The 24533-nt window shown below is 36.0% G+C and overlaps 1 protein-coding gene across 1 annotated transcript in view; it reads right to left on the bottom strand.

The window, feature by feature from the left end:
- LOC141581103 (tubulin beta-8 chain-like) overlaps window positions 1-22019 on the bottom strand; it is a 29868-nt gene extending 7849 nt beyond the window's left edge. Inside the window, exon 1 of the mRNA XM_074385513.1 lies at window positions 21978-22019. The gene's annotated coding sequence lies outside the window, so the exon portion shown is untranslated. The remainder of the gene's footprint in view (window positions 1-21977) is intronic.
- Between the last annotated feature and the right edge of the window lie 2514 nt (window positions 22020-24533).

Genomic DNA, 24533 nt, shown 5'->3' with positions numbered 1-24533 from the left:
CTCCGCCTCGTAGCCGCAGGGGCCAGGCGGTCCTGGGCTCCACAGACTGGTCTACACGGCTTCCGCGCTCCGAATTCGGGACGCGGAACCGCGGAAGATCCACAGGGCGGCTGCAGAGGTGGAGCCGCCCGGCGCGCAGGAGCTGAGACCTGGACGCCCGGCCAAGCCGCACAGGTAGCGGGGCTCAGCCCGGGGTGGGGGGGTCCCGAGGCCCGGCTTCTCCGCAGCCCTTGGGACCCGCCCTTGGAGGGCACCCAGCACCCTCGAAGCAGCGGAGTCAAAAGGAGCCTCAGCTGCTTTTTCTTTTTTTTATTTTTATTATATATATACATATTTTAATATTTTTATTTTTATTTTTAAAGACGGGGTTTCGCCATGTTGGTCAGGCTGGTCTTGAACTCCCGACCTCAGGTGATCCGCCCGCCTTGGCCCTCAACGTGCTTGGTTTACAGGCGTGAGCCACCGCGCCCGGCCTCGGCTGCTCTCTATCCCTCCTAATTCCCGGGCTGCAGCGCTTGCTGGAGAATGCGAACGATTTAACTCACTAAGTTACGCATATGCAGTGTTTTGTTGTTGTTCTTAACCTTCACGTTTAAAACACGGTGTTTTATACATTATAGGAGGTGCCTAATGAGAGAACTCATTCCCCCATCAAAAATACCGGGAGTCATTTTCAGTAAGCCGAGAGTTCTCAGGTAAAACTGCCCGTTTGACATCGATATCCGCCTGCGTAGATCGGTTCTTTACTGAAGGTTCTCAGAGGGAAACTTGGAAGTGGGAGTGGGTTCTGTGTTCCTCAATGGGAAGAACATTTTTCTCAAAATGTGAGCTCTTTCTGTGTTTGTCAATTTTACATAAGCAGAATGAAAATATCAAGGTTTTAACATTGTTGCATGACACCTGCTGTCTTTTAGTATTCTGATGACATTTAAAAATTTTTCATAATGGAGTGAAAAAACACTTGCCTCTCTAGATATTAAAATGTGCTATTAATTTCTTCAATTAATTGTTTACTAACAGCTGGAAAGACAGATAAATGCATGGAATAGAACGGGAAATCCAGAAACACTGAAATTATATAAGCTATATATAAGAATTGATCATGTTAACAGTTATGAATGGAAAGGATTAATTATTGATGAAAACATGTCTGCTTTCTGAAGAAAACCCATAAAATTTTATGTCACAAACACGAGTTCCTGATGGAATGCAGATTGAAATTTTTACATATGCACGTTGCAAAAGTGCCAGAAGAAACACAAATGCTTATTTTACAGGTATATTTTATGTTGACAAAGGCCTTCCTAAGAATTACCTCACAGGCAGGCATTCTGAAGGTTGATTTAGCAAACTAAAAATTAAAACTGCCTGTGTATCAGGAAAAAAAAATAGAACATACTTGAAAAGTATTTACCATATTATATATATATTAAGATGAAAAGTGTGTTTTCATTTTGCAAGGAATTCGTTATATATCATGTAATATGTATATAGTACTGATATGTATAACATATATTACAGATATTATATATATTAGTTATATATACAAATTAGATAAAACATATATACACATTAGATAAAAAGTTTATTTTACAATTTTACAGGGAATTTTTTCAAATCAAAACTCTAAAAGTGGACAAAGTACTTTTTTTCAGATCTATAAGTTACTTATGTACACAGAAAAAATCCTTTGTGTCCCTGGTATAATAACTTAAATTAAAAGAGGAATGACTGTTTTCTGTTCAATATGTGTGAGGATGTTTTGTACTGCTGCTTAAAGTTTAAGTTACCTATTACTTTTCAAATAGATAATTGGTGGCAAGTACTACATTAGAAAAATGTGTATACCCTTTACCCATCAATTCCATTGTTGAGAAATTTTAAGTTGTTGAGAAATCCTAAGTGTATGAATATTGTGAAATGCTGAGTGTATGATAAAATATATTGTTTGCTAGGGAGAAAGATGGCAAGGAAAACCTAGCTGCCTCCTCCACTCCGAGTAGTAAATGACTTGGGACATTCAAAAGTGGCAGGACAATATATAAATATCATACACTGGTTAAAACAATTCTTTAAGTGTGGGACATCTGACCCTGCCCCATGGCTTCCTTGTGGAGAATACTTTCAGTTTGTCTATGATCAGTGGTAAGTGGACACCAGCTGCCTACTTGGTATATTTTTGTGTTATGAGAAAATACTGGACATCTGTTAATAATCATCACCTGTTCAGAGAGAATAATTGCATGGGTCAGGGTCTGCCTGAGGCCCACAGCCTGGAATGCTGTCAGCCCCCTGAGGCTGTCAGCTCGGAAGGCTGGTGGTCCCTTGGATAGCTCACTTTGTTGTTCTACCTGGGTGTCTGCTTCTCAATTCCTTCAGCACCACCTGGATGGGGGTCTCTATGGCCGACCTAGTACTCAGTATTGAATTATACTACAACACCCTTAGGAAGTAGAGATACATGCACTTTGTTTTTTGCAGCACTTATTTTAAAAAGAACCCACATACATAAATAAATTTCTGTTGCATCCATAGGATGGAATAATATGTCACCACTGAATGTGACAATAGATATAGAAGTATGTTAATGTGCGAAGATGTATTTTGTTATAGCCAGCAAGGAGAAAAGAATCAGTTTGATTATACATACACACAACATACCATGGTCTTGTGTTAGCAAAAAAGTGTATAAAATATAAAATTTGTAATATTTGGGCCTTTGTATTTTAAGTAAAGTTTTTTTTTTTTCCTTTTTCTTTTCTGTGATCACTACAGTGAGCATGTATAACACTTTCAGTAAGAGTTTATTATTAATGGAATAATCCTTGGGGAGAGAGGAATATGAATCTTGTACAGATAAAAATAATTTCTCACTTTGTATTTTTTATCATTATTATGTATCATCATATTTGAACTTTTTTCCTCTTCAGAAATAAAAAGGGAATGTTTTATCTGTGTTTCCACATTTTATGTATATAATTATGTACATATGTTTTTACATATATGGATTTATGCCATATATGGTAAACAATGATAGATTAATCATTTCATTTTACTTGTATTCTTTTAAAATAACCATAACAAATATAAGTAATCATTATTGCAAAATGCTGCTTTATAGAAAATACATTTATATTAAATGTATTTTATTTAAAAATATTGAACTCCCCATCTGTATTTATCCATTTTTTCACTCCATGTATTCATCAAATGTAACCTGAGGACCTACTACGTAGCCGACATATTCTACTGTCTCTCAGGACCCTTCCATCCTTAAAAACTTCATGTTTATCTGTGCTGCCTGCACAAGCTGAGAGATTTGAAATGGGGATATTAGGACGTATTCTCATTTAAACTTTATCTCCCACCTTTCAAACAAATGAATTTCTGAAGTTAGAAAATAGAAGATAACCTTTAACTGCCCTTTCAAACGTTTATCATTTTAAAATACTAATATTAATTAATGAAAAGTCTGATTTGCATATATTCTGTAAATGTGAGTCATACCTATTCATTTGAATCAGGAGATTCCTTTGACTTCAAATTGTTTGAAAATCAAATAATTAAGTTGTTTAAAAATGTGTTATTGCTATTTCAATGCTCTTTCCCCATAGTGCCTTTAAGAACTAAAATGTATTTAAGTGCCACTTATATGCCTAGAACTGCCCTAGACCTGCTGAGTATACCATATTCTACTTAACGTAAGGTCTCATGGATTGTGTGATGCCCCATTATTTTATATATCAATAAAATAATTTTTTAAATGCTACCAATTATTATTGTAGTAAATCAAGAATTACAGGTGGCATTCCAATATTGGAGGTGTTAAAATGTCACCTATTTAAGTCATCCTATAAAGTAGGTATAATTGTAATATTTTACTTAATGAAAATGTCATTGTTAAGTAGTAGTAAAAGTAAGAATTATAACATCTGGCTGACTGCAGCGGCTCACACCTGTAATCTCAGAACTCTGGGAGGCTGCGGTTGGAGGATAGCTTAATGCCAGGAGTTTGAGACCAGCCTGAGCAACAAAGTGAGATTCTTACTCTACATAAAATTTTAAATTAGTAGCTGGACATGCTGGTGCACATCTGTAGTCTCAGCTACTCAGGAGGCTGGGGATGGAGGATAGCTTGGGCCCGGGAGCTCCAGGCTACAGTGTGGTATGATTACACCATCGCACTCCAGCCTGGGCAAAAGAGTGGGACCTTCTCTCAAAAAACAAAAATCTAATGATTTTTGAGTTGTTGCTGTAGCAACTATTCTAAATACTACATAGTTTCTCATTTAAGCATCATGATGTCTTATGAGGTAGCTATTATTGTTGTCTTTATTAATGAGGAAGTTGAGACACAAAAAGGCAATAGCTGGTAAATGACAGAGTTTAAAGTAGAACTCAAGCCCTACTTGAACTGAATCCAAAGACCAAGCTCTTTCTATTCAAATAGGCTGCTGTTTTCATTACAGTAGTGAGCAATAAGGACTAGTAAATACTGTACTTTCTTCAAGAAAAATGAAGTATTTGTTTTGAAGAAAGAGGAAAAATATGCTATTCAATGTTTGCAATCATGTGAATGACTCTATGTTTTGAGATATTGCGCTACAATTTCCTAAAAAGTCCTATTACTCTCGTAGAACTGCTGCTCTACATTTGACCTGTGCCAGTGGCTATGTGGAACCAGTCACCCTCCTGGTGAACAGAAAATGCCCGGTTGATATTTGTAACAAACAAATCAGCATGCCTTTGATACAAGTATATACCAGCCAACTCTTTCAGCATGACATGGGTTTGATTTATACATGCAGAATTAAAATAAATTTATTTCATTTAAATATAACTAGTTAGTGAAACCTGTGGAATGTGTATTTTGAATTGTTAGAATTTACACTCTATTTCTTGATCTAATAGGGAAAAGCTGCACATTGCCAGGAAGAGATTTGTGCCATCATTTTGTTGATTATGCTGTGTATAATGAGAGTACATTACTGGCAGAAAAACTGCTTTCTTATGATGCAAATATTGAAGCACTGGACAAGGTATAGATCAATCAACTTTCTTTTCAAAATATTTGTTTTAACCTTAACATAGATAAGGGTCAATTTTTTATATTCAGAAGCTCAAACATTCCCCGAATGCAAGTAAATTAATAATTAACCATCAAAAATGATGAGACTGTGTCCTTTGTAGGGACATGGATGAACCTGGAAACCATCATTCTCAGCAAACTGACACAAGAGCAGAAAATCAAACACCGCATGTTCTCACTCATAGGTGGGTGTTGAACAGTGAGAACACATGGACACAGGGAGGGGAGCATCACACACTGGGGTCTGTCAGGGGAAATAGGGGAGGGACAGTGGGGGGCGGGGAGTTGGGGAGAGGTAGCGTGGGGAGAAATGCCAGATATAGGCGAAGGGGAGGAAGGCAGCAAATCACACTGCCATGTGTGTACCTATGCAACAATATTGCATGTTCTTCACATGTACCCCAAAACCTAAAATGCACTTTAAAAATTGTCTAAAATTGTATTTTAAATATTGATACTTAGAAGCATTACGGGGCACAACTTTTAAAAATACTCTTTGGAAAATATTGTGAATTTCTTAAAGGTAAAACCTTTTCAATTTTTTTTAATGCAGGGTTATTTTTTTCCTAATTAATGTAAAACAACACAGGAAAGAAAATGTGCCCTGAAAATAGGCTTTATCTTAAAACTCAACAAAACTAAAGCAACTTACAATAAATGGAAAATTTGCTGCTGCTGAGCATTTTCTACAAAAACTGATGTATCATCTCTCAGTGGCAAGGCTTAAGAGAGAAAAACGGGAAGGGAAAAGAAAAGCCATCAGAAATATGCAGGTCACTTGGAAATTAGGTAATAAGAGAAAATGCCAAGAAGAGGTTTTTTTTAAAGTTTGTTGTTCTTCTAGTTTATGTGTTGAAACAAGGTGCTCTTTAGCTTTGGGGCTAATAAATTTTGGTTTGAAAAAGAGAGTGAGTTTAAACTTGCCTAGAGATTAATTTTAGGAGGACTCTGAGGAAACCATATTGGCGGTGAATATGTGATGACAGAGTGAGAAACACTTCAGCAGAAGGTGAAACAAATTATTAACTGACTTACTACTTATTCAGGCAGAAACAGCCACTTAGATAAGAGTCTAAACTCTCCTCTAAAATCTAGAATGTCTTGATGGGAAGGTGGGAGATAAGGAGCTTATAAATAGCAAAATCAAGTGAGATTTTAAGTTTATTGTTTCTATTCTACTCATACCCATGAAAATTAAATGGAGATTTAATAAATAACTCTGTCTCTTACTCTTTTCTCTTTTGGGCAACATCTATAACTGATAAAGGGTGAAGGGTGAGACTGAAGTGACTGCCTGCTGCACTAATTCTCAGAATTGTGCATTATAATGACCCGAGCTAATTTTGTTTAAAAAAAATGTAAAATTGTAGGCTTTCCCCTGAAAATTTTGATATAATAGATCCAATAAGGCCTGAAAGTGTATGTTTAAAAATGTTTTCTTGAAGCTGGGCACCGTGGCATGTTTCTTTAGTACCAGCTTGAGCCTAAGAGTTTGCGTCCAGTTTGAGCAACATAGTGAGACTCTTGTCTCTAACAATAACAGAAAAAAAATCACCTCAACGTTTGGATACACTCCTGATGAAGCACCCCAGTATAGATAAGTGCAATATGTAAATTTCTGTATCTCAAAAATGTAAGAAATCTCTAGAAGAGTTGGCATTTGCTAGGTGCTACTTTCTTCAAAGTTCTCCTTTTCAGTAAGATTAGCCTGACTTACCTGCCTTTCTCTACATCTGTGACTGGGAAGTGAAAGTGAATATTCTTGGCAATATCTCTCAGCTTACAGAATGACACCTTTTTCTTCCCACCATTAATCATTCACTGTCATTCAGAGAATCTTTACAAATTTGCTTATGAGTAATCTTTCACTGGGTAGAGGCTAACCCTTTAATGATTTCATGTCCCTTTGACACCATACAGGTGATTATATGTCAACAAACGTTAATTACAACTGGGCTTTCTCAATTAAAATAGTAGCCAATTTTAAATGTTGTTTTTTAGTTGAAGTTGTATTATGAACTATCTCAGTATGCCTGTTAAGTTTATAGAGCTTTAGCATAACCAGGATGTCAGCTTTAAACACTGAAATCCTTGAAGTTGATAAGAATACAGATAGGAATTTTAAAAATTAATTTAGTTTTGGCAATCTTATAAACTATTATCTATTTGGCTACAATCTGGAAAAATTGTATACAAATAGACTGTAAATTAATAATTGTCAGAAAAACTCTTGAAGTGAGTATTACGAGTCTTTTTAGCAATTTTTATTATATATTAGGGCCTGATTTTTTTGGTAAAACATATGATATTGTAGAAAGAATATATTTTACATGCAAATACTTGGATTATATACAACCATTTAGTTGCTATGAACCACACATTCATAGCAAATATAAAAACAAAAGGGCTATATTTTAAATGTGCCGCACAGATTTGTTTGCCTCTATAAATTGAGTCAGCGTGGAAAATTTAGAAGACTTATGCAGAAATCTGGACTTCAGACTTGTCCTAAAAAATCAAGTATGGTGTCCCCTGAGTTTCTATCACTGTTTGGCCTGCTGTGCAGAGGTTGCTCCTTTATGGAAGGCATATATTCTCCAGTTTGCTAGTGTGCCCACATTAGTACTTTCCTTACTTCAGATAACCTTTCTTTGTCCTTGTAAGTATTTGAGTTTACAACTCTTATGTTGTAGTAGATTTTGATAAAGATTTCAAGGCTTTTAAGTCAGTGGGTACTTGTTTATCATATATAGTCTATAGATTATACACATCCCTTAATTATGGTGTTGAACTTTAGAATTTAGTTTAAAACTCTTTCTTTATACCACAAATAATCATCTGCCCATAAGAATGCCTAGAAGCCTTTTTAGGTTATTTCTGGTTATAGTTGGATAGTTTATGAATATTGCTGACATTATATCTTCCTCCTCAGCAACCTTTCTTAAAAATGCAAGTGATGTATTGGCTTTCATTATGCTAGAAATAACCCATATGGATCAGTATGAGAACTTTTGTTGATAAGCCATTATATTTTTGATTTATATTTTAACTAAAAAAAAAATTTTAATAGGCATTTAAATGGAAACCAATAAAAATGGATTTAAAATGTATAGTTGCATTAGGGTCCCAGGATTACCATTACAATTGAGAATAGAATTTCTTACTGAGCTTTGGTTTTTTTAATATTTATTTTTAAGTTTTTTAAATCTCTCTCTCTTACACAAAACATACTGAGTTTTCTAACTGTTAAAATAAAAATCTGTTCTCTTGTATTTAAAAAACCCATGGACTATTTAATAGTATAAAAAATAAGTATACTTGAAGCCAATCACTTTTAATTCAGAGCTCATTTTCTTAGTGGCCCATTTGGAGCAGGAGTGCCTGACATTGACATCTGGGATTCTAACATCATTGATAGAAGTAAATCAAGCAAGTTTGTAACACCCAGAGGAAATGTCCAACTGTATTGGGAAGTTCTGGAAACTGTATCTCTGAAACTCTTAATTTCTTAAATGTTAATATTTGCCACAAAAAGTATTGTCAAATGGGGATTAGGTAAAGTTCAAAAGATTTTTTAATGATTGGATATAAAACAGAGATTTGTAATACTTCTCATGAGCAGATTGTCATGGAGTCTTTCTCTAGGGGTACAATAAGCAAATATTATTTGGACTACAGTTTAAGAAACACTACTCTAAAGATAATAATCTAGATTATTAATTTATGTAAAAACTTAAAGTATTTGCTACTATGTTTTTGCTTTTTTGGGGCTATAAAGATAAAAGACACAGCTCTTGCCCTGAAGAAGCTCTTGGTTTCAGTTGGAAACAATGAAGTGATTACAATACACCATGCTAAGTGCTGTGATCAAAGCAAGGATTCTTGGGACTGGTAAATGTTTGGAAGGTGTTTTGACAATAACCACAGTTAATGCGGGAAGGCAGAGGAGGGATATTTACAAAGCAAAGAGCAGCACATCAGAAAGCTCAGGGGAGTGAGACGGAAGGGACTGCTTTTCATTTACTTCCTTTCTATATTGTATTTTGAAGTTCAAAGCATCTTAGAGAAGACTTTTGGTTCATTTGAGAAATATGTAATTTTGTTAATTGCTAATTTTTTCTGCTCTTTTATAGGACAGAAACACACCACTTCTTGCTATAATTTACAAGAGACAGCAAATGGTGGAATTTTTAGTAAAAAGTCAAGCAAATGTACATGCTGTTGATAGGCTGAGATGGTTCTTTTTTAAAATAAAAACCTGAGTGTTCTAGAGTAGTAAGAGTTACTCAAGTCAGAAATATTAATAAGATGAACATAATTATTGGCATATAGTGAAAAATAACATGAATAATCAGGTAGAAAAGCATTTGGACAGAGCAACATAAAGAACGAATAGAAGGGGTCATCTTCTAACATAGAGTGTTCGTTATTTGTAATCTGATGTTTTAGGTCTAGTAATCTTATATTAGCTAAAGGTTTTTGTATTTTATTTTTAAAGTGTGGGCTTTTAGTTTATGACTACTAGTATTGCCATTATTATTTTATTTATTGTTTTCAGGCTGCAGATAACTCTTATCTGACCGCTAGCTGATATGAATTACAATATATCAGACTAGGAATGCAATGGGGAAATTTTCATTAAATCTTTGACTATTTTAGATAAGTGACCTCAGAACAGTTTCTTGGCCATCAAAGGACTGTAAGTTAGCAACTTGTATTATGTCACACCCCAGTGGAACAAGAGGATTACTTGTCCCTTTCTTTTAGCCTTGGTGATAATTTACAAAGATGAACACGAGCACCCAAGATGCCTATAGACACAAGCTAGTACATGTAAATGGTTATTATGTCTACATTGACAGGCAGGATATTAAATTGATAAAGTGTATCAGACTAGGTATTTAGAAATTTCTTTATTAAAATTCTTGAGCCCCAAATCTCCTTAAGCTGATAAGCAACTTCAGCAAAGTCTCGGATACAAAATCAATGTGCAGAAATCACAAGCATTCCTATGCACCAATAACAGACTAACAGAGAGCCAAATCGTGAGCAACCCAATTCACAATTGCTACAAAGAGAATAAAATACCTAGGAATACAACTAACAAAGGATGCAAAGGACCTCTTCAAGGAGAACTACAAGCAACTGCTCAAGGAAAATAAGAGAACACAAAAACAGATGGAAAAACATTCCATGTTCATGGTTAGGAAGAATCAATATCATGAAAATGGCCATACTTCCCAAATTAATTAATAGATTCAATACTATCCCATCAAGCTACCAATGACCTTCTTCACAGAACTGAAAAAAAAAAAAAAAAAAACAAAAAAAAACTCACACTTTCAACTTCATATGGAACCAAAGGGGAGCCTGCATAGCCAAGACAATCCTAAGCAAAAAGAACAAAGCTAGAGGCATCATGCTACCTGACTTCAAACTATACCACAAGCCTACTGTAATCAGAACAGCATGGTACTGGTACCAAAATAGAGATATAGATCAATGTAACAGAACAGAAATCCTGGAAGTAATGCCACACATCTACAACCATCTGATCTTTGACAAACCTGACAAAAACAAACAATGGAGAAAAGATTCCTTGTTTAGTAAATGGTGTTGGGAAAACTGGCTAGCCATCTGCAGAAAGCTGAAACTGGATCCTTTCCTTACATTAAAATTAACTCCAGAAGGATTAAAGATTTAAATGCAAAACCTAACACCATAAAAACCCTAGAAGAAAACCTATGCATACCATTCAGGACATAGGCATAAGCAAGGACTTCGTGACTAAAACACCAAAAGCAATGGCAACAAAAGCCAAAATAGACAAATGGGACCTAATTAAACTTAAGAGTTTCTGCACAGCAAAAGAAACAATCATTAGAGTGAACCGGCAACCAACAGAATGGGAAAAATCTCTGCAATGAACCCATTTGACAAAAAACGGATATCCAGAATCTACAAAGAAATAAAGCAGATTTACAAGAAAAAAAAAAACCCATTCAAAAGGGGGCAAAGGATATGAACAGACACTTTTCAAAAGAAAAATTTATGAGGCCAACAAACATATAAAAAAAATGTTCATCATCACTGGTGAATACAGAAATGCAAATCGAAACCACATTGAGATACCATCTCACGCCAGTTAGAATGGCACTCATTAAAAAATCTGGAGACAGCAAATGCTGGAGAGAATGTGGAGAAAAAGGAACGCTTACACACTATTGGTGGGAGTGTAAATTAGTTCAACCATTGTGGAAGACAGTGTGGCAATTCCTCAAGGATTTAGAAATAGAAATTCCATTTGACCCAGCAATCTCATTACTGGGTGTATATACCCAAGAATTAGAGATCATTCTATTATAAAGACACATGCACACATATGATCATTGTGGCACTGTTTACAATAGCAAACACCTGGAACCAACCCAAATGCTCATCAGTGATAGACTAGACAAAGAAAATGTGCCACAGATACACCGTGGAATACTAGGCAGCCATAAAAAAGATGAGTTCATGTCCTTTGTAGGGACATGGATAAATCTGGAAACCATCATTCTCAGCAAACTAACAGAAGAACAGAAAACTAAACACCACATGTTCTCACTCATAGGTGGATGTTGAACAATGAGAACAATGGGCACGCGGGGGGGAGCATTACACACTGGGGTCAGGAGGGGGCGCTAAGGGAGGCACAGCGGGTAACGGGGAGGCTGGGAGGGGTAAAAAGGGGAGACATGCCAGTTACAGGGGGTGGGGGGATGGAGGAAGCAAACCACCTCGCCAAGTGTGTACCTGTGCAGCAATCCTGAATGATCAGCACATGTACCCCCGAGCCTAAAGTACAATAAACATATAAATGTGTAAAAAAAGGAAATAAATTATAATTATGTCATCAATAGCAAAGAGGGTTACAATAAATTTTCTAATATTAAACTGTAATCTTAGATTATAATTTTAGATTAAAATTTCTTAAACATGTTATTAGCCCCAATTCGTGTTCTAATATTACCTTTATAAGCCATGCATTACTCTTTAGAATTCTGGTGACCAATTCTTTCTGTAGGTGCAAAGTTGATGGAAAGTTCCAGTTTTCTCTCTCTGTAATAATAATCTTCTTTCACATAGTGGTAGATGACCATGGTTAGCCAATCGAATGTCTTATAATAATAAAATGAAACTCTGTATCACAGAAGTATTTACAAAAAAACTAATTGTAGCATAAGTATTAACCTGTAATGTTAGGGCTATAAAGGAACAAAAGTCTGTTATGTATCTATTTCTCCATGTACTTTATTGTACTTCATGTTGTTTCTTTTTTTTCTTGGCTGAAGCTCTCATTTAATTGACCAGTTAGGCTTCTTTTCTGTTTCTCCCTTCTTCCTCACATTCTAAAATTTATTTATCCCCACCTATTTTTTCTCACAGATCTCATTTCTGTAGTGAGTGGTCTTTCGGTCCATCTGTCTTAATTGTCGGCATATTTAGTTACAGCTTTCTCTTTAGCTAGCTATGTGTGGCTTTCATTCAACAATTATTGCCCCACAAATTTTTTTTTCCTCCTCTTCTTTGGAAGAGCTGAATGTATACATTTATCTTTAGCTTTTTGACAAACAGAAAAAAAGCAACTCATACTATTTGCTATGCCAACCCATTTAAATAAGGTACTACTATAAACTAAACTCTCATTTTCTCCCAGAAGTTATTTATGCAAATAATTACCTCCTGTATATGCTCATAATGAATTTTCTTATGTTTTTAGTTCATGATTAATAAATTATGTGCTAAGTGAATTACTGCTTCATAGTATAATTCTGCTAATTTGCATGATTCATTTAAGATGCAAGTATAGTATAGTGCAAGGAAAATAAAGTTTAGATTTTGCAAAAAAAAATAACTTTGTGTTCTGAAAATAAGTTTATCTAAAATCTAAAGAATTATTTCAGGTTAAGCTGTGGCCAAATGTATCATTCTGTGGTATATCTGCATGTGCAAAATCATAAGGAGAGTTAGAGAGAAACAGTTTGAATTGTAGTTTTTATTGCATTTGGAACTTGAAAAGATAATGCTGTGATTTTCATAGGTTTATCTATTTTCATTAGGCAACAGAGATCTAAAATGAACATTTTACAATAAGAAAAAAACATGAGAGTAGTAACTATGTGGGACTGTAATAACAATTTGAACAATTTGGTGTAGTGTTGTAATAAGTAGAAGTCACTTTAAGAAATACACTAAGTACCTTTGTGAGAGCCACTCTTGTAGCAGCAGATGTATAAAATAATGGTATATTCTAATGTTATGACTGTGGAGAGAAATGGGAGGGGCCTGATTTTTTGCTAAAAGCAGCTGGTTCATAGTTGTATCAGCACCAAATAGAAGTAAAAAGACATGTTAGCGTACTGGTTCTGCCGCTTACTAGGTACGGGACCTTGGGAAAAAGGTCTTTGTTTGTATGTCATTGACCTCATTCATAAAAATGGCACTAATGGTATCTCTCAGGTGTGTGTAATGAACAAAAGCAGTGAGATATGTGAAAACATTTGTGAACTAGAAAGTATGTATACAAAAGTGAGACAAATGATCACAGCGCAGTGACCTGGTAAATCTCAAACTTTTTGTAAATCTGAAGGATGATAAAATGACAGTAGCATCAAGAAAAGAATAGGAAAGTAGAAACTGGCATATGCACTTTAAGTTTGGGGTAGGGGTGTGTTCAGTTTCAGCAGACTGCTCCGACTGGAGATGTCCCATAGGAACACAGCAGTTTGGCACACAAAACCTCTGATGAAATTTTGTTTTGACCTAGAATTTATTTTGGTTATAGATCACAAACTCTGCTAGTCAGTGAGACACTGAATATATAAGATGAGGTCTTATGCTATAGTCATAGGAACAGAAAAAGAAATAAAGAGCAAATACTTCTAACTCACTATAAATGCTTTCTATAAATTGAAAATGTTAGAATATATCAAAGAATTCTGTAATTAGGATGGGGATGGGAGTGAGAGTGGAAATCTGTGGTCAGAGAAGACCTCTCTGAGTATGATATTTAAGCTGCCGACTAAAGGATGAGAAGGAGCCAGGCATGCGGAAGTCTAAGGGGAGGAAATTCTGAATGGAGAGAAAAAGGGATCCGATTTATTCATCATTTTGCTCTCAACACCCTGGAATGGGCAGAAAGTCATCATCATAATTATTTTTTATGATTACAGTATATACAACAAACGTGCAAATAGGACCCTGGCACATTTTAGATGCTTCCTAAATAAATGTTCTTTTTTTCCCTTTTAAAGAACGCTTGCTACACTTTTTGAAAGTTCTTTCGTGTGTGTGTGTGTGTGTGAGATAGGAGAGGGAGAGAGAGAGAGAGAGAGAGAGAGAGAGAGAGAGACTGACTCACTTTCTTGCCTGTGCTAAAGTGCAGTAGTGCAATTTCAGCTCACTGCAGCCCTGACCTCCCAGGGCGTGCTGATCCTCCCACCTCAGTCTTCTGAGTAGCCTGGATTACAGGCATGAACCACCATGCCCAGCTAATTTATGTATCTTTTGTACAGATGGGGTTTCACCATTATTTCCAGGCTGGTTTCAAACTCCTGGGCTCAAGAGATCCACCCACCTTGACTTCCCAAAGTCTTAAGTTTACAGGTGTGATCCACTGCCCCTGGACTGTTGGATGCAGCCAATCATCATGGCACGTGTATACCAATGTAACAAACCTGCACATTCTGTACGTGTACCCCAGAACTTAAAGTATATTTTAAAAAAGAATATCCTTGCACAGTTGATCACATATTTTCTTGCTCTTAAATATAATATAAAAATTTTATTACTATATTATTCAGCTTTTTTTTTTTCTATCAGTAAAGATTTTACCAAAAAATACATAGGTTTTTCCAAGTATTTACCTAAATGAAGCAGCTTCTGTGGTGTTCTATTGATGCTCAACATGATCTATTTCCAAGTTTTTTTAGCATAAATATTTTAACACTGAAATATGAGGATATTTAAAACTTTTAATACTTTAAGCATTACACATGTCTATATCATGAATGCTATTGCCTAGGTTTTCTTCTAGGGTTTTTATGGTGTTAGGTCTTATGTTTAAATCTTTAATCCATCTGGAGTTAATTTTTGTACAAGGTGTAAGGAAGGGATCCAGTTTCACCTTTCTGCATATGGCTAGCCAGTTTTCCCAACATCATTTATTACATAGGGAATCCTTTCCCCATTGCTTGTTTTTGTCAGGTTTGTCAAATAGCACATGGTTGTAGATGTGTAGTGTTGTTTCTGAGGCTTCTTGGTGTATACATAAGAGATGTCCCTGACTGAGCAGCAACCTACCAGGAGGAAGGCATGAACTCTCTGGTTTGTTTAGTATCTACACGCTAAGAGAAACTATTTCTAATAGCAGTGCAATATACTTCCTCTATTGTGCTCCATGTATCTGCATTTACTCAAGTTCTATGACACAGCATAGCCTCGCCTGAAATATAATTTGGGGAAATTAAATGAGGGGTTTATAATCATCCTGTAAGTAAACTGATGGAGGAAGAGTATGACCCAGAGAAACCACTGGATTTAGTGAAGTACTCTAAGAATTCCACAGATTTAAAACAAAATCAGAATACAATCCAACAAAACAACTCCCAAACACAGCCAATGGGTCAATTTGCAGTACATGTTATGCATATTGTATACATACATTTTAGGGATTTCCAGAATTTTCTTGGATAAAAGAATGTACTGCCTCCTGTGATTGCAAATCATTATAATGTAGACATTTTAAATAAGGTCTCAAATGTCAAATACATAAGGTAGGAAAACCTCAAAGGACAAATTTATTTATTTTACTAAAAAGAATTAATTACATGGAAATAATATATCATCATCATTTCTCAGTTATAAAATGACAGTTTTCTGTTTTCTTATTCCTACTTTTTTTTCTTTCTTTCTTTCCTTTTTTTTTTTTTTTTTTTTTTGGTGGTTGTTGTTTGAGAGACAGTCTCACTCTGTCGCCCAGGCTGGAGTGCAGTGGCATGATCTCAGCTCATTGCAACCTCCACCTCCCAGGCTCAAGCAATTCTTGTACCTCAGCCTCCTGAGTAGCTCTGATTATAGGTGCAGGCTGCCACACCCAGCTACTTGTTATTAATTATTATTGTTATTATTATTATTATTATTTTGTATTTTAGTAGAGACGGGGATTTACCACGTTGCCCACTCGAAATCATAGGCTAAAGTAATCTACCCACCCCAGCTTCCCAAAGTGCTGGGATTACAGGCATAAGCCACCATGCCCAGCCTCTTACTCAGACTTTCCTATGCTAAGCTTTTCAGCACGTGCTGCTGTAAAAGGCTGCATTGCTCTTATAGTCTAAATGTAGAATATATGTTATATTTTAAAATCATGCATTATATTGTATATAACATATTAGAGATAAATATAATTGTAGCTACATTATTCTTCCCAAAGTTAGGGAAAAAATAGAACTGCTCATTTGAACTTTGATAAGGTTTAACCTTTAGAAGTTTCATGTTCATATTGAAATTAATTCTTCCCTAGATCTAAATCTATGGTTTATTTTGAACATGTCACTAAGTCCTACTGTATTTTAAAATAATTAAAATATCGTTCCTAACTCTACTCTCTTAACCTCATACTTCATTTCATTCAATTCCTCCTCAGATGATATGGGTTAGAGTTCCTTTATTCAAGAGTGATATCAAAATTATTTAGCAGAGTATATTATGGACAGGATCAATCAGAACCAGATGCCAACTACTCAAGAAACTTACAGATCAATCAGAACACATGCCATCCAATCAAAATAAACAGCTAAGTGCTAGAGGAGGGGCCTAGAAGCCCCCCTATTACATAAGACATTACCTCATTCATTGCTAAATCATGGGAGACATTCAGAGATCTTAGAAGGGGCAGGAGACTTGGAGTAGCCAAGTCTAATAACCAACATGCATGAAAGGTTTTCGCTGTTTTACTTTGCATAGATGTAACAATACAGTTGTTTATGTCTGCTCCCTCTCCAAACATTGCTGAAGTGTCAGCTAAGCAATAAGAGAAATATAATACCATATTAAGTGACAGAGCAAGAGATGTTAACCAACTTTTGGAAGAAGAAAAATTGCTAGGTGATAGATGACTTTACAGAAAGGAGAAAGGTGTTGCCTAAGTGGAAGCTAAGCAAGATTCCAATGAGAAATAAGCTAACTTATCTTTTAGAATCCTGGAAAATTTTAGACATCGGAGGTGCCAGGTATTTCTGAAGTTATAGGGGGTTAGGGATCATGACACTGAAAATGAAGCATTGCCTAGAAGTCTGTAAAAGGACAACTGGATTCTGTGTCTCTTTCTCTGACTTCATGCAACCAAGTAATTTCCTCTTTTTTATGTCTCAGGAGATAATTAATTTATTCTCTGTAGAAACTGGGTCAAAGAGTGTCAGAATCCAGGTTGTGAAGGCACAGTAAAAGCTGAAGTGAGGTGCCATGCTAGAAACAGCGTTTACTGAGAGTACCACATCCAGTCTCCCTCCCTCACATGAATTCTGAAATGTTTACAGACAGGTTTATCCATCCAGGCCTTTGGAGGGTTTGTCTATGGAGAAAACATTGGTGGGAATGTGCAATGATACAGCTGCTTCATGAAATATTTTGGCATTTTCTTAAATAGTCAAACATACACTTATCATTTGATTCAGCCATTCGACTCCAAAGTTCTGGAAGAAAATATTCTTTCTGAAACTGCTCTCCTTTAACCTTGTAACGTTGTATATGGATGTTCATAGCAGTTCTATTTGTAATAGCCAAAAACTAGGAATGCTTTGAATATCCATCAAGAAATATAGAAAATCTGAGGTGATTATATGTAATGGACTACTACTTAGCAATAACAAGAAATGAATTATTAGTATAAGCAACAATATGGATGAATCTCAAAATATTTTTTCTGGATGAAACAAAAAACAGAACAAAAAAAAAGGAGTATATTCTGTATATATGAAGAATGGGGAATGAGGAAATGTGGGAGCAAAGGATTGCAGAGATAAGTGAGTAAACTCTGGGAGCTGAAGGATATGTTCATTATTTTTGTTGCAAGGGGTTCACAAGTTTATAAATATGTCAAAACATTATATTCTATGATTTAAATATATATATTTAACTTTTAAATATGCAGTTTTTGAGGATTGAGTATAACTTGATTGTTTGATAGATGAATGATAGCTAGATTGATTGACTGATAGAAATGTAAAGCCAGGAATCCCTCTAGAGACCTTTGCATTTCTAATGCTTGGGTCACCTAACTAAGCTGTTCTCTTTATATCACCTGTGAATGAGAATAACTTCTAGGTCTCGGGCATTCTAATTTTTTAACTTAATTATTATAGAAATCATTTTTGTAGTTATATTTTTATTTGTGCTTTGCTTTTTTTTTTTTTTTTTTTTTTTTTTTTGAGACAGAGTTTCGCTCTTGTTACCCAGGCTGGAGTGCAATGGCGCGATCTCGGCTCACCGCAACCGCCGCCTCCTGGGTTCAGGCAATTCTCCTGCCTCAGCCTCCTGAGTAGCTGGGATTACAGGCACGCGCCACCATGCCCAGCTAATTTTTTTGTATTTTTAGTAGAGACAGGGTTTCACCATGTTGACCAGGATGGTCTCGATCTCTTGACCTTGTGATCCACCCGCCTCGGCCTCCCAAAGTGCTGGGATTACAGGCGTGAGCCACCGCGCCCGGCCCCTGTGCTTTGCTTTAAATGCAAAGCATTCTCAACAATGGACATAAGTATCCAATAACAAACAGCAAGTATTAATGTCTTTTAACATAAAATTTACTGAGAAGTAAAAATACAAAACTTACGAGTACAGAAATGATAGTTCTGCCTGGTTTATTTTATAAATAACCTCAGATCATGCTAAATGGCCAAAGTTACTTTGTCTTCATTTGAATACTTTGATTGTTTTCATGAAGAGTTTCTCTCAATTTAAGACATTTGCTTTATGTCCAATTTAGAGAAGTATATCAAGTACTATATACACTATTTAATAATTCCTGCTGGAAGATAGAAGAACAATTTTATATAGTCATTTGGAAAAGGTTGAAAATATCCCAGTGGATACAGCATAATTCAGTACCTTTACTACTTTATTGATTTTATTTTGAGTAATTTGTCCATGTTGTGCTTTACAAATCATTTTTAATATATACCTGGCATGCTTCTATCTTCATATTATCCCAGTTTTTTTTTTCCACATGCTTTCTAGAATTATAATTTAACTCAGAGGTTCATACTGGCTGCATATCCCAATCACCTGTTAAAATACCAACATCCAGGCTCAACTCACAGATTCTGATTTGTTTCAGGTAGGGCCCTGGCATAAATATTTTTAAAAGCATCCCTGGCAACTCTAATGTGTAGCCAATATTGAGAATCACTGACTATCTTACACACTGTCTATATCAGCATTTTCCAAATGTGCTTGAACGTAAGAATGTTCAAACAAGATACCTCAAAAATCCAAAACAAGACAAATGGCTCTGAATTTCCAAATTTTAGATCCTCAATCAAAACCTCCTGAGTCAGGATCTCCACAGAAGTAAGGAGAATCAAGAGCTTCAGCTTAAGAAGCACTATTTCACAAGACTCCAAAGACATTATAATCAATCCCAGAGGTTGGAAAAGATAAAGAATATATAGACACATTGGGGTCTTTCAATCTCCTGCCTTCTCATACCAACATTCAATGCAGCATCATTTTTAAAACTTTTACCTCCTAAATACATGTGAAATATCTCTACTTACCTCCATTACCCCTCATCACACCTGTCACCTAAGAGCCTAACACCAAACCTCAGTCTACTCCAGTATCTCATTCTCACACCAGGTCACTGGCTTCTACTCTTGCCTGACTCCAACTTGTTTTCTCCATTAGAGCCAGACTTATCATTTGGAACATCAATCTTATCAAGTCACCCAGAGCTTAACATATTGCCCAGAGATCTTATGTAAATACAGTACAAAAGGTTCACACCTTGGTCTGGCTTCCACCTTTTCCCACCTCATTCAGGACTCAGCTCCCTTTACTTCCTATCATCTGGCCAGGATAGCCTTCTTTCCCTCTGTTCATACAGGCTAAGCAAACAGACTGCCACAGGCCATTTGCAGAAGCTCAGTCCTCTGCTTGGAAAGCTCTTCCAGGCCCCCACCCTACAGCTTTATCTAGTTAAAAAGGCCTATGCATTCTTCACAAGTCAGGCAACAGCCAAGCCTTCATCTTCCTCTAGATAAGTCAAATCTTGCAACCTCAGGCTTTTTTAGTAGCATATACCACTCCTTCCTAAAATTGTCCAGAATTACAGCATGCATTCATCTGTGTGACTCCATTTTTGTTTTCCTCCTCTCCCAGCACCTATTTGACTATGAACTCACTGGGAACAGAACACTTTTTCTCTCCGAGACCAAATTGCCTAGGTTCGAATCCTAGCTTACTATTCTAAACATTTTGTGTGCAGATATTAACGCTACGGTAATTATTCTGATAATTTTCTCATTGTCTGAGAACACAAGGACACAGGGAGGGGAGCCCTACACACTGGGGTCCGTTGGGGGGAAATGGGGGAGGAGCGGGGGGTGGGGAAGTGGGAAGAGATAGCATGGGGAGAAATGACAGATACAGGTGAGGGGACGGAAGGCAGCAAACCACACTGCCATGTGTGTACCTATGCAACAATCTTGCATGTTCATCACATGTAGCCCGAAACCTAAAATGCAATAAAATAAAATAAAATAAAAATAAAAATAAAAATAAAAAATTTTCTCATTGTCGTTGTTAGCTTTAGAGCAATTGTTTTTTCAGATCTGTGTAACCGTATTAAACTGAAGCTTCCATATTAATCATGGCAGCAGAATTAGTCAAATGTTTATGTTGTTACACATTTAAGCCCAGAAATTTAAAATACATTTTTAAGAATCAACAGATTTTCATATGCTATATTTCTAACCTTAATAGCATTACAGGGGTGGGGGCGGGGAAGAAAAAGAAAAAAATGGAAACAGCTCAGCAGCAAAGAAAGGTCAAAGCAGCGTTCAAGCAAACAGACTCAGCCCAAGGCCACAACTGTGGCCCAGGCTCGGTAGTCAGTACCACAAGCAGAACACAAGCAGAACGCAGCAAGCAGCAGCTGTGTGGGGCCAGGTCCAAATAGCTGTGTGCTGCTCTCCGCAGGTGTTCCACAGCAAAATTTTGTGTGTTCTTTGTAAACAAGTAACATCCAAAATTGTAATTCTCTGCTAAGGTTTAAGTAACAAATTCTAATAATAATTTCTTTGTTATCTCTGAGGTAACTCTTTTTTTTTTTTTTTTTTTTTTTTTTTTTGAGACGGAGTTTCGCTGGATACCCAGGCTGGAGTGCAATGGCGCGATCTCGGCTCACCACAACCTCCGCCTCCTGGGTTCAGGCAATTCTCCTGCCTCAGCCTCCTGAGTAGCTGGGATTACAGGCACGAGCTACCATGCCGAGCTAATGTTTTGTATTTTTAGTAGAGACAGGGTTTCACCATGTTGACCAGGATGGTCTCGATCTCACGACCTCGTGATCCACCCGCCTCGGCCTCCCAAAGTGCTGGGATTACAGGCTTGAGCCACCGCGCCCGGCCCCAACTCTTTTAAAATCTGATTTAAGTAAAGCAGTAGCCTCTAAAGGGGAAGAAATTACATCTAGCCCATGAATTAGTTAAAAAGCAAGTAGAAGCTAAGCATGTAAAACTACACCCTTTAAAGAAAAGCTTTAAACCAAACGGAATTATTATCAGTTAAGTTAAAAAGTAAAACTGTTAAGCCCATTCTCAAAAAGTAAAATGGCCAAACCTACCTGATATTTCCCTGTTGGAAAACTTAAACGTTGTTCAAAAAGCAAAGCTTGCTGCTCCAGTGGTTCTATGCCGGCCTTCCACAGCAGTAATTGTCTATTCAGGCTGGGATTCAGCAGGCTGGTAAAGACGAAAATTTAGAGGGATAGCAGTTTCCAGTTATAATGCACCCTCAAAATGAGCAGGGACAGTTTTAGGTAACATTGAAGCCTTTTCCATTTAAATGCCATTTAAATTTCTAAAGAAACTTAAACAAGCCATCAATAATGCTAATACGAAATGTCATGTTGCTAAGCAGCCTTTTAAAGGGATAACTCATTTAATGGACGATATTAAGGCTCATGATGGCAATGGAGGAAATTTACATAAGGCTACATTATTAGTGCAAACTATGGCAGGATTGAGGGTAAACAATGGGACTGCTGCATTTCCTGGAGCTTGTTTCCATTCTGGAAAAAAGGAACACACCGAAAGGACTGCAGACAAAATCTAAGAACAGGACCTCAGCTGAGGATAACAACAAAAAGTACTAAACCAGGCATTTGCCCTAAGTGTAAAAAAATAAATAAAGAAAAATAATTGGGCTAATCAATGTCATTCAAAATTTAATAAGGAAGGGAACCCGATTCCAACTGGGGCCTATCCTGCTTAAGTTACTCTCTTATCTCTGTACAATGTTTGTCCCCTGCCACCAATAAAAGCGCAGCAGCAAATTTGTGTATCACTCAGAAAGTAAATATTTTACCTGGGGAGCCTCCACGAAAAAATACCAGCAGGAGTTTGTAAGCCCTTACCTACAGAAACAGTGGTTTTGCTTTTAGGAAAACCTAGCCTTAATACTAAAGGGATAAAATTTCATACAGAAGCTATTAATAGTAATTTTACAGGGGAAATGCAAATTGTATGTCATTTTCCAATACTTGCAGTGCTAAACCTAAAAAACGCATAGCACAAATCTTACTTTTACCTTACATCAAATTAGGTCAAAGCAAAGATGAAAGAATTGGAGGATTTGGAAGTACAAAGAAGCAGGGCAAAGCTGCATACTGGATATATCAAATTACAAATAAACACCCAGCATGTAAAGTCACTATTCATAGAAAAAAATTTTAAAGGTTTAGTTAATACTAGCACAAATGTCTCACTTATTTCTGTTCAGCACTGACCCTTTTCTTGGCCTGTATAAAATGCTCACTCTAATACAGTCAGAGTGGGGCAGGCCTCAGAAGTTTATCAACGCAGTCTTATCTTACCATGTAAAGGGCCGGAAGGACAGCCTGGACCCATTCAGTCTATTGTAATTCAGATTCCTATTAACTTGTGGGGAAGAAACTTATTACAGCAGTGGGGAACCAAAGTCTTAATACCTGAACAATCCTATAGCTCCCAAAATCAGCAAATAATGGAGGCCATGGGCTGTGTGCCTGAAATGGGAATAGAAAAAAATTTACAGGGTCTAAAAGAATCTCTAGAAGTTAAGGGACAAAGTTCTCAACATGGTTAGAATATCATTTTTAATGACAGCCATTGTTAAACCTCCAAAACCAATAGCTTGAAAATGGTTAGATAATAAACCAATTTTGATAGAACAATGGCCACTTACAAAAGCTGGAGATTTTTTTAAATGTAGTTGCTAAACAATTAGAAAAAGAACATATAGTTCCCACATTTTTAGCTTAAAACTGTCCTATTTTTGTAATAAAAAGGAAATCTAAAAAATAAAAAATCTTAACAGGTCTTAGAGCAATTAATGCAGCTATACTACTTTTACCCACTATGATTCAAAAAAATTGTCTACTACTAACTATTATTGATTTGAAGGACTTTTTTTTTTTTTTAACAATTCCTTTGGCAGAAAAGAACTGTAAGTAATTTGCCTTCACTTTTCCTTTTATACTAATCAAAAACCTGCCTAAAAATATTATTGAAAAGTGCTTCCCCAAGGGATGTTAAACAGTTCCACAGTTTGTCAAACTTATGTGGACACAACTATTAAGCCCACTAGAAAAAAAATTTCCTCAATGTTACATTATTCATTATATAATATTCTTTGTACTGCACCAAATAAAGAGTTACTTATACAATGCTATAACCATTTAAAAAAAGAAATCCATTCAATGTACTAGGTTAATAGTAGCTCCAGATAAAATTCAAGCTACAACTCCTTATTTGTATTTGTGCATGTTGGTAAAAAAACAAAACAAAACAAAACAAAAAAAAAAAACACCACTATGTCACTTCAAAAGCTGTTTATCAGAAGAGATAATTTAAAAACTTTAAATAATTTCCAGAAGTTACTTTGAAATATCAATTAGATAAGACCTAGTTTAGCCATTTCAACTTATGCTATGAGTAATTTGTTTTCTATTCTTTGAGAAGATTCCAGTCTGCATAGTCCTCAAGAATTAACTTAAAAAGCTAAAATGGAATTGCAAGTAATTGGAGAAAAAAATTCATAAGGCTCAAGTAAGTAAAATTAATCATAACAAGCCTTTAACATTATTATTTTTCCCTATTTAACACTGTCTTACACTCTCTTAGTAATAATCTCTTAGGAG

This window comes from Saimiri boliviensis, chromosome 14, assembly GCF_048565385.1.
Source record: "Saimiri boliviensis isolate mSaiBol1 chromosome 14, mSaiBol1.pri, whole genome shotgun sequence".
Taxonomy (NCBI): domain Eukaryota; kingdom Metazoa; phylum Chordata; class Mammalia; order Primates; family Cebidae; genus Saimiri; species Saimiri boliviensis.
The sequence above is the reverse complement of the archived record's forward strand: the minus strand, read 5'-3'. Positions and strand labels throughout refer to the sequence as shown.